A 10,521-nucleotide genomic window follows, 5' to 3' on the forward strand; every position below is an offset into this window, starting at 1 on the left:
GCCTGCAATACATGAGAAGTACCTTGTCAAAGGTGACCATACTATTTTCTCCTTGAATTAGACCTGGGGTCACTCTGTTAAAATATGTTTGAAACAACTGGTTTTGAATTTGAAATCAGTCCACAAATATCAGTTCAGCATCTTCATTTACATATTCCACCCCAACAAGTGTTATCTCAGGATCATCACCATCCACTTGTTTGGTTTCTTTCACACTTTTCTGTGGTTCTGGCTCTTGTGCACACATACCAGTGCTTCCTTTACATAAAATGAAACCTCAAGTGTGCACTGATATTTCTAAATAAATTGAGATATTTCAGGTAGAAGGTCACATCTGGTCCACATCCATGGTGATCCTGGAGCTCCCAGTGGCACACCAGCTGTGGCACTACCCAGTCAAAAACCCTAATGTCTAATTTTTATGGAATTGCTATAACCACCCTGGATCTCTTTTAGCTAATACTTGCATGCTAAATTTTTTTATCCCTTCACTTTCAACCTACTTTTACCTTTAAATTTAAGGTGAGTCTCTTGCAGACAGCATATACTTGAGTCAACTTTTTATGGCCAACTGATTTTTTTGTATTTTTTATTGTGAAATATGATACATATAATAGAAAATAACTTTCAAAGTAAAATTAAACAGAAATTTAAAGAGCAAATTTCAAAGAATTGTATGGGCTACTGTTCTACAATTTCAGTTATTTCCTTCTAGCTGTTCTCATACACTAGACGCTAAAAAATATATTTATATGATCCAGTATTCATGGTCCTTTGTTAAATCTTATCTTGTCTGTTGCTACCTCTCCCTCTCGTTGGACCACCATTTCAGTCTTCAGGGATATGTAGACACTGACCACCCTAATTTTTTCATATTGTAAATGGGTGTCAATGGTATGGGGAAGGGGGTGCATCAGGTTGATGTTTTTGAAGAGGCTGTTACCTCTGGGTGTGGGGACATATCTGGCATAGGAATACTCTGGAGGATTTAAATTTCTGATAAGCAAACAGTGAGTGAAATTTTAAAGAGTCTCAGATAGGGACCTGTGTATTCATTAGAATTTGGGGAACTAATGTTGATTTAGGCTTGGCATACTGCAGCCATTTGAAATACTTAGCTAATGCTTACACCATAGTAACCTCTAGGAACAAACTCTTGGCTCTATTTGTAATATCTTAGCCACTGAACCCTTATTCTGTAAACTTTCTTTCCCCCCATTTGGACAAGAAGGCATTCTCAGTCTCTTGATTCCAGGTTCCTTCCTGGAAGCCATATCCCACATTGCCAGGAAGTTTCACTCCCCTGGGAGTCATGTCCCATGTAGCAGGGTGGGTAACAAATTTCTCTTTGCAGAGTTGAGCTTAGAGAGAGAAAGGCCACACAAGCAACAAAAGAGACTCACTGGAAGTGACTGTTAGAAATAATTATAGATAGAATTAGCCTTCATTTTACAGCCATAAGTTTCACAACAGCAAGACTCAAGATCAAAGGTTTGACTTATTAAATAGGGGGTTCCTAATTTCACACAGAATACAGCCTGTCCAAGATAAGCAATGTCTCATATTATCTTCACTTTGTTCAATCATCACTCTCACTTTTAAGAAATTATCACAACCCAAAACACCTCAAAGCTCCTAATATGTCCCAATTATTTATTCCTAGTATTAACGTGGTTCCAGTAAGTTATTCCTTTTAAATATAGTACATGGTATGCCATGGCTAGTTTTCCCCACATACCACTATGTTGTTAACTCTGTACCAGTGTCATACCTTATAAGCACATCATGCAATCACTTATTTATATTTGTAGTGCTTATCTGTGGGATACATGGCATTAAACAACCCCTTTCAATCATGTGCACCTTCAATACAACACTGATACTTTTAATCCCATTAATGAGATTTTGTCACCCTGTCCTTTCCCATTCCTTTAAGTTCAACCTCATTAACAGGTCTATATATATTAAGTAATCTTTCCCCTTCTCTAGCTTCTGTCTATCTGGGTCCTCTATATTCTACATTTTAAGACACTGATTTTACATTATACAAAAAGTTCATATTAGTGATAATATGCAATGTCTCTCCCTTTGTGTCAACATTATATTGTCAGGCTTCATCCATTTTGTCACATATTTCAGGCCTTAATTCCTTCTTACTTCTGCATAATACTCCATCATATGTATACACCTTTTTTTATCCACTCACCTGTTTGAAGGAACTTGGATTGTTTCCATCTTTTCCACTTGTGAAAAGGCCAATAAAACATCAGTGTGAAAATGTGTTTGTGTCACTTCTTTCAGATCTTCTAGGTATATATAGAGCACTGGAATTGAAGGATCATAGGGTAACTTAACATTTAGTTTTCTGAGGAACTGCCAAACTGTTTTCCACAGCATCTGTAAAATTATACATTTCCAACAGAAGTGGATAAGAGTTCCAACTTCTCCACATCCTTTCCATCATTTGTAGTTCCCTGTTTGTTTAATGGCAGCCATTCTTATTCATGTGAGATGATACCTCATTGTGCTTTTGATTTGCATTTCCCTAATTGCTATTAAGATGATTATTTTTTCATGTGAATTTTAGCCATTTGTGTTTCCTCTTTGGAAAAATGTATTTCCATATCACTGTTCCTTTCATAATTGGGATGTTTGTACATTTGTTGTTGAGTTGTAGGATTTCTTTATTTATGTTGGATATCAGTCTCTTATCAGATATATGATTACCAAAATTTTTTTCCCATTGTGTTGTCTGCCTCAGTGTCTTTTTGACAATATCCTTTGAGCACACAAGCTTTTGATTTTGAGGCATTCCTATTTATCTATTTTTTTATTTTGTTTCTTCTGCTTTGGGTTTAAAGTCTAATTAGGTACCTCTTATAATAATTGTATTGAGGATGTTTCCCTATGTTATCTTCTAGGGGTTTTATTGTACTGGCTTTTATATTTAGGTCTTTGATCCAATGTGAATTAATTGCTGTATAGGGTGTGAGATAGGGGTTATCTTTCATTCTTTTGGATATGTATATCCAGTTCTCCCAGCCTCATTTGTGGAAGAGACATCTGTGTCCTAGTTCAATGGATTTGGGAGCCTTGTCAAAATTCAGTTGACCAAAATTCTGGGTGTCTATTTCTCATTTCAAGATTTTATTCCATTATCAGTATGTCTATCTTTGTACCACTTCCATGCTCTTTTGTTTTTAAATTCATTTAATTGAGATATATTTACATACCATGCAATCATACAAAACAAATTCTACATTCAATTGTTCAAGTACCATTACATAGTTGTGTATTCATCACCATAATCAATCACTGATATCTTCATTACCACACACACACAAATAACAAGAATAATAATTAAAGTGAAAAAGAGCAATTAAAGTGAAAAAGAACACTGGGTGCCTTTTTTTTTTTTTTTTTTTTTTTGCTTCCCCATTTTTCTACTCACCCATCCATAAACTAGACAAAGGGGAATGTGGTACATATGGCTTTCCCAATCACATTGTCGCCGCTTATAAGCTACGTTTTTATACAATCATCTTCAATATCCATGGGTTCTCAGATGTAGTTTGGTAGTTTCATGTATTCACTGCTAGCTCCTCCAATTCACTAGAATCTAAAAAGGGTTGTCTATATCGTGTGTCAGAGTGCCCACCAGAGTGAACTCTTATCTCCTTTTGGAATCTCTCGGCCACTATAGCTTATTTCATTTCCTTTCACATCCCCCTTTTGGTCAAGTAGATGCTCTCCAACCCAGGATGTAGGGTATACTTTCCTCCCCTGGAGTCATATTCCACATTGCCAGGCAGATTCACTCCCATGGGTGTCTGATCCCACATAGGAGGAGGAAGGTGATTTCACCTGCCAAGTTGGCTTAGCTAGAGAGAGAGGGCCACATATGAGCAACAAAGAGGTAATTGGGAGGAGGCTCTTAGGCACAATTATAGGGAAGCCTAGCCTGTCCTTTGCAGCAACAGTCTTCACAATGGCAAGTCCTGTGGTAGAGGGCTCAACCCATCAAACCACCAGCACCCTATGTCAGTGAGCACATTAGCAACCATCAAGGTGGGAAAGCCCAATACCCCTGCATTCTCCACAAGCTCCTCAAGGGGGCTCTACATACTTTTTCATTGTTTTCTTAATTAACTCTTTTTTGAAAATCAACTATATAAAAAATTTTAAAAAAATTAAAAATTAAAAAAAAACATACAATAAAAAACATTTCAAACAGACCATAACAAGGAAGTAAGAAAAAGACAACTACCCCAAGATAACTACTTTACTTGCAACATGTTCCTACTCTACCCCAAGAAAGTAACCTAATATAGCAACATTTCTGTGAACTTGTTCCTACTATACCCATCAGAAATTAACACACCATAGTAATGCCTGGGCATTCCCAGAACATTAAATTTACCCATGATAGCTTCTGTTCTTATTGAGTTAACTTTTCCCCTTCCTTAATTGTTCTATATCACTAGTTCCCCTACATTATACAATAAAACCACTTGTTTTACATTTCTAAATGTTCACATTAGTGGTAGCATATAATATTTCTCTTCTTGTGCCTGGCTTATTTTGCTCAGCATTATCTCTTCAAGATTCATCCATGTTGTCGAATGTTTCATGACATTATTTCTTCTTACTGCTGTGTAGTATTCCATCATGTGGATACACCACATTTTATTTACCCACTTATCTGTTGAAGGACATTTGGGTTGTTTCCATCTCTTGACAATTGTGAATAATGCTGCTGTGAACATCGACATGCAGACATTTGTTCATGTCACTGCTTTCAAATCTTCTGGGTATATACAAAGAAGTGCAATTGCCGGATCGAAAGGTAACTCTATATCTAGTTTTCTAGAGAACTGCCAGGCTGACTTCCAGAGTGGCTGAACCATTATACAGTCCCACCAACAAAGAATAAGAGTTCCAATTTCTCCACATCCTCTCCAGCATTTGTAGTTTCCTGTTTCTTTAACGGCATTCTAATTGGTGTGAGATGGTATCTCATTGTGGTCTTAATTTGCATCTCTCTAATAGCTGGTGAAGGTGAACATATTTTCATATGTTTTTTGGCCATTTGTATATGCTCTTCAGAAAACTGCCTTTTCATACCTTTTGCCCATTTTATATTTGGGCTGTCTGTACTATTGTTATTGGGTTGCAGGATTTCTTTATATATGCAAGATATCAGTCTTTTGTCAGATACATGGTTTCCAAAAATTTTTTCCCATTGAGTTGGCTGCCTCTTTACCTTTTTGACAAATTCCTTTGAGGTACAGAAACTTCTAAGCTGGAGGAGTTCCCATTTATCTATTTTTTCTTTTGTTGCTTGTGCTTTGGGTATAAAGTCTAAGAAGTGGCTGCCTAGTACAAGGTCTTGAAGATGTTTCCCTATATTATCTTCTAAGAGTTTTATGGTACTGTCTTTTATATCAAGATCTTTGATCCACTTTGAGTTAATTTTCATGTAGAGTGTGAGGTAGGGGTTCTCCTTCATTTTTTGGATATGGATATCCAACTCTCCCAGCCCCATTTGTTGAAAAGACTGTTATGTCCCAGTTCAGTGACTTTGGGGGCCTTATGAAAGAACAGCTGACCATAGATCTGGGGGTCTATCTCCAAGTTCTCAATTTAATTCCTTTGATCAATATGTCTATCTTTGTGCCAGTACCATACTGTTTTGACAACTGTGGCTTTGTAATAAGCTTCAAAGTCAGGGAGTGTAAGTCCTCCCACTACATTTTTCTTATTTAGAGTGTCTTTAGCAATTCGAGGCATCTTCCTTTTCCAAATAAATTTGATAACTAGCTTTTCCAAGTCTGCAAAGTAGGTTGTTGGAATTTTGATTGCAATTGTATTGAATCAATAGATGAGTTTGGGTAGAATTGACATCTTAATGACATTTAGCCTTTCTATCCATGAATGTGGAATAGTTTTCCAACTTTTAAGGTCCTCTTCTATTTCTTTTAGTAGAGTTATGTAGTTTTCTTTGTATAGGTCTTTTACATCTTTGGTCAAGTTTATTCCTTGGTACTTAGTTTTTTTTTAGTTGCTATTGAAAATGGTATCTTTTTCTTGAGTGTCTCTTCAGTTTGTTCATTTCTGGCAAATAGAAACATTACTGACTTATGTGCATTAATTTTGTATTCCACTACTTTGCTAAATTTGTTTATTAGCTCTAGTAGTTGTATTGTTGATTTCTCAGGGTTTTCCAGATATAAGATCATATCATCTGCAAACAATGACTGTTTTAGTTCTTCCTTTCCAATTTGGATGCCTTTTATTTCTTTGTCTTGCTAGATTGCCCTGGCTAGCACTTCCAGCACAATGTTGAATCACAGTGGTGACAGTGGGCATCCTTGTCTTGTTCCTGATCTTAGAGGGAAGGCTTTCAGCCTCTCATGATTGAATACTCTGCTGGCTGTGGGTTTTTCATATATGCTCTTTATCATATTGAAGAAGTTTTGTTCAATTCCTACCTTTTGAAGTGTTTTATCAAAAAGGGATGTTGGGTTTCTCAAATGCTTTTCAGCATCTATTGAGATGATCATTTGATTTTTTTACCTTTTCATTTGTTAATGTGTTGCAATACATTGATTTTCTTATGTTGAACCATCCTTGCATCCCTGTTATGAACTCCACTTAGTCATGGGGTATGATTTTTTTAATGTGTCTTTGGATTTGATTTGCAAGTATTTTCTTGAGAATTTTTGCAACTGTATTCATTGGGGAGACAGGACTGCAGTTTTCCTTTTCTGTAACATCTTTGCCTGGTTTTGGTATTAGATTGATGTTAGCTTCATAAAATGAGTTTGGTAGGGTTCCATTTTCTTCAATGTTTTGAAAGAGTTTAAGTAAGATTGTTGTCAATTCTTTTTGGAAAGTTTGATAGAATTCCCCTGTGAAGCCATCTGGCCCTGGGAATTTATTTGTGGGAAGCTTTGGATGACTGACTGGATATCTTTGCTTGTGATAGGTTGGTTGTGGTCTTCTGTTTCTTCTCTGGTCATTCTAGGTTGTTCATATGTTTCCAGGAAATGGTCCATTTCATCTGCATTATCCTGTTGTTGGCACATAGTTGTTCATAGTAGCCTCTTATTATTTTTTTAAATTTTCTTTGGGATCTGCAGTAATGTCACCTTTCTCATTCATTATTTTTTTATATGGGTCTTCTCTCTTTTTGATTTTTTCAGTCTAGCTAGGGCCTTGTCTATCTTGTTGATCTTCTCAGAGAAACAACTTTTGGTGTTATTTATCCTCTCTGTTGTTTTTTTGTTCTCTATGTCATTTATTTCTGCTTTAATCCTTGTTATTTCTTTTCTTCTACTTGGTTTAGGATTGGATTGTTCTTCATTTTCCAGCTTCTTCAGTTGATCCATTAGTTCTTTGATTTTGGCTCTTTCTTTCTTTTTAATATACACATTTAGTGCTATAAATTTCCACCTCAGTACTGCTTTTGCTGCATTCCATAGATTTTCATGTGTTGTGTTCTCATTTTCATTCATCTCTATATATTTAGCAATTTCTGTTGCTATTTCTTCTTTAACCCACTGATTGTTTAGGAGCATGTTGTTTAACCTCCAAGTATTTGTGAATTTTCTAAGTCTCTGATGGTTATTGATTTCTAATTGTATTCCACTGTGATCAGAGAATATGCTTTAAATAATATTATTTTTTTAAATTTATTGAGACTTGTTTTATGTCTCAGCATATATCTATTCTGGAGAAAGTTCCACCAGCACTAGAGAAGAATGTGTATTCTGGTGATTGGGGATGCAATGTTCTATATATGTCTGTTAAATTCAATTTATTTATTAGATTGTTTAGCTTCTCAACTTCCTTATTGGTCTTCTGTCTGGTTGATATCTCTATAGGAGAGAGTAAGGTGTTGAAGTCTCCCACAATTATTGTGGAAACATCAATTGTTTCCTTTAGTTTTGCTAGTGTTTCTTTCATGTATTTGTGGCACCTTGATTGGGTGCATAAACATTTATGGCTGTTCTTTCTTCCTGTTTAATTATCCCTTTTATTAGTATGTAGTGGCCTTCTTTGCCTCTCATAACATTCTTGCATTTAAAGTCTATTTTATCTGAGATTAATATTGCTAGTCCTGCTTTCTTTTGGCTGCAGCTTCCATGAAATATTTTTTCCATACTTTCAGTTTCAATTTCTTTGTGTCCCTGTGTCTAAGATGAGTCTCTTGTATGCAACATATTGATGGTTCATTTTTTTTGATCCATCCTGTGAATCTATATCTTTTAATTGGGGAATTAAATCCATTTACATTCAATGTTCTTAATGTGAAGGCATTTCTTGAATCAGCCATCTTATCCTTTGGTTTATGTTTGTCATATATATTTTTTTCCCTTTCTCTATTAATGTCCTTTAATGTATCCATACTGAACCTCTCTAGTACTGAACCTTTCTCCACATCTCTCTCTCCTTTCTTTGATTCTCTGCTGGTAGGGCTGCCTTTAGTATGTCAAATAGTGCAGGTCTCTTGTTAGCAAATTCTCTCAGCATTTGCCTATGAAAAATTTAAGGTCTCCCTTAAATTTGAAGGAAAGCTTCACTGGATAAAGAATTCTTGGTTGGTAATTTTTCTTTCTCAGAATTTTAAATATGTCAAGCCATTGCCTTCTCACCTCCATGGTGGCTGCTGTGTAGTCATTACTTAGTCTTATGCTGTTTCCTTTGTATGTGGTGAATTGCTTTTCTCTCGCTGCTTTCAGAACTTACTCCTCTTCTTCTGTATTTGACACTGTGATCAGAATATGTCTCAGAGTGTGTTTATTTGGATTTATTCTATTTGGAGTTCACTGGGCATTTATGATTTGTGTGTTTATGGTGTTTAGAAGATTTGGGAAGTTTTCCCCAACAATTTCTTTTAATACTCTTCCTAGAACTTTACCCTTCTCTTCCTCTTCTAGAACACCAATGAGTCATATTTAGACATACATTTTGTATTATCTACCATATCTCTGAGGTCCATTTCAATTTTTTTCAATTTTTCCCCATTCTTTCTTTTGTTCTTTCATTTTCCCTTTTGTCATCTTCCAAGTCACTGATTAATTGTTCAGCTCCCTCTAGTCTTATACTATGAGTATCCAGAATCTTTTTAATTTGGTCAACAGTTTCTTTAATTTCCATAAGATCATCTATTCTTTTACTTACTCTTGCAATGTCTTCTTCATGCTCTTCTAGGGTCTTCTTGATGTCCTTTATATCCTGTGTCATGCTCTTCTTCACATCTTTTATATCCTGTGCCATGCTTTCTTTGTTTGTCTTTAGTCCTTTGATTAATTGCTCCAATTACTGTGTCTCCTCTGATCTTTTGATTTGGGTACTTGGGCTTGGGTTATCCATATCATCTGGTTTTTTTACATGCTTTAAAATTTTCTGTTTTTGGCCTCTTGACATTTACTTAACTTAATAGGGTTGTTTTAGGATTTGTAGACCAATTAACATCCTTATCTCTAATTTGTCAGATCTACAGCTTCATGGAGTACACTTTAACTAACCAGTAGGTGGTGTCTGTGAGCCACCTATTCCCCTCAAGTGAGTTCTTCCATGCTTTATCTTTGTGGTGACTGGGGGTGTGAGTCTTGTTGGGTCCAATTGGTTTGCCAAGCTTGCATGTGCAGTTGGTGTTGCCCACCCTGTTTATGGGACATGTGTCTGGGTGGTTAGGGAGGGGGTGGCTCTAACAGTCAAATCTCCCTTGTGTTCCTGGAGATTTAAAGCTGCTGCAATCATCTATTCCTTCAGTTCATTCCTGCCACAGTTTTTCTCTACCACTGACCCACAAGTTTTTGGTATTGGTGTATGGCCACTGAAACTTGTGAGTGGGTCCCTCTTCCAGGCCATGCACTCCCAGGTCCTCTGTTGCAGGATGACTGTGTTGTGTCACAGGTGAGCACTGTCCCTCCAGGGTGGTTCTGGGCTGCAGGGCTGTGTAGGGACACTACCAGTCTGCTGAAAGGATGGTTGAATGGGGCATGTTAATTTACACTGCTCTGCCTTGCCAACTTGGGGACAAGCTGAGGGTGCAGGGAAGGCTTATGTCCATGCCCAATTTTGTGGTATGTAAGTGTGTTGTTGGAGACACTTTCCATCACACTGCATTGTCTGAGGAAGCTCTGCACTGTGTGCCTGGTGACTGGCAGAAGTGTTCCCTGCCAGTCACCAGAAGAGTGTTTCCTGTCAGTCACCAGTAGAATGAGTTTCCAATAAGGGCCACAACTGCAGTTCTCCCTCCTCATTCCCAGCACTGATGGCCCCTCCTCCATGGGACTGATCCTGGCAGGGAGGGGTGTGGGTCCCCTGGCTGCAAAATCTTTCATAGTTTGCTGGTCTCAGCTGTTCCACTTGTTCATGAGTGTTGTATGAATTGTGCCCAAAGTAAAATTGCTTTGCAGTTTCTGGTCCACACAGTTCCTGGCTTTCTACCTATTGCCCTGTAGGAGTAACTAAAACATGCACCTCACCACTCCATCTTGCCCCACCCTC

The sequence above is a fragment of the Choloepus didactylus genome, chromosome 4 (genome assembly GCF_015220235.1).
Source record: "Choloepus didactylus isolate mChoDid1 chromosome 4, mChoDid1.pri, whole genome shotgun sequence".
NCBI lineage: Eukaryota > Metazoa > Chordata > Mammalia > Pilosa > Megalonychidae > Choloepus > Choloepus didactylus.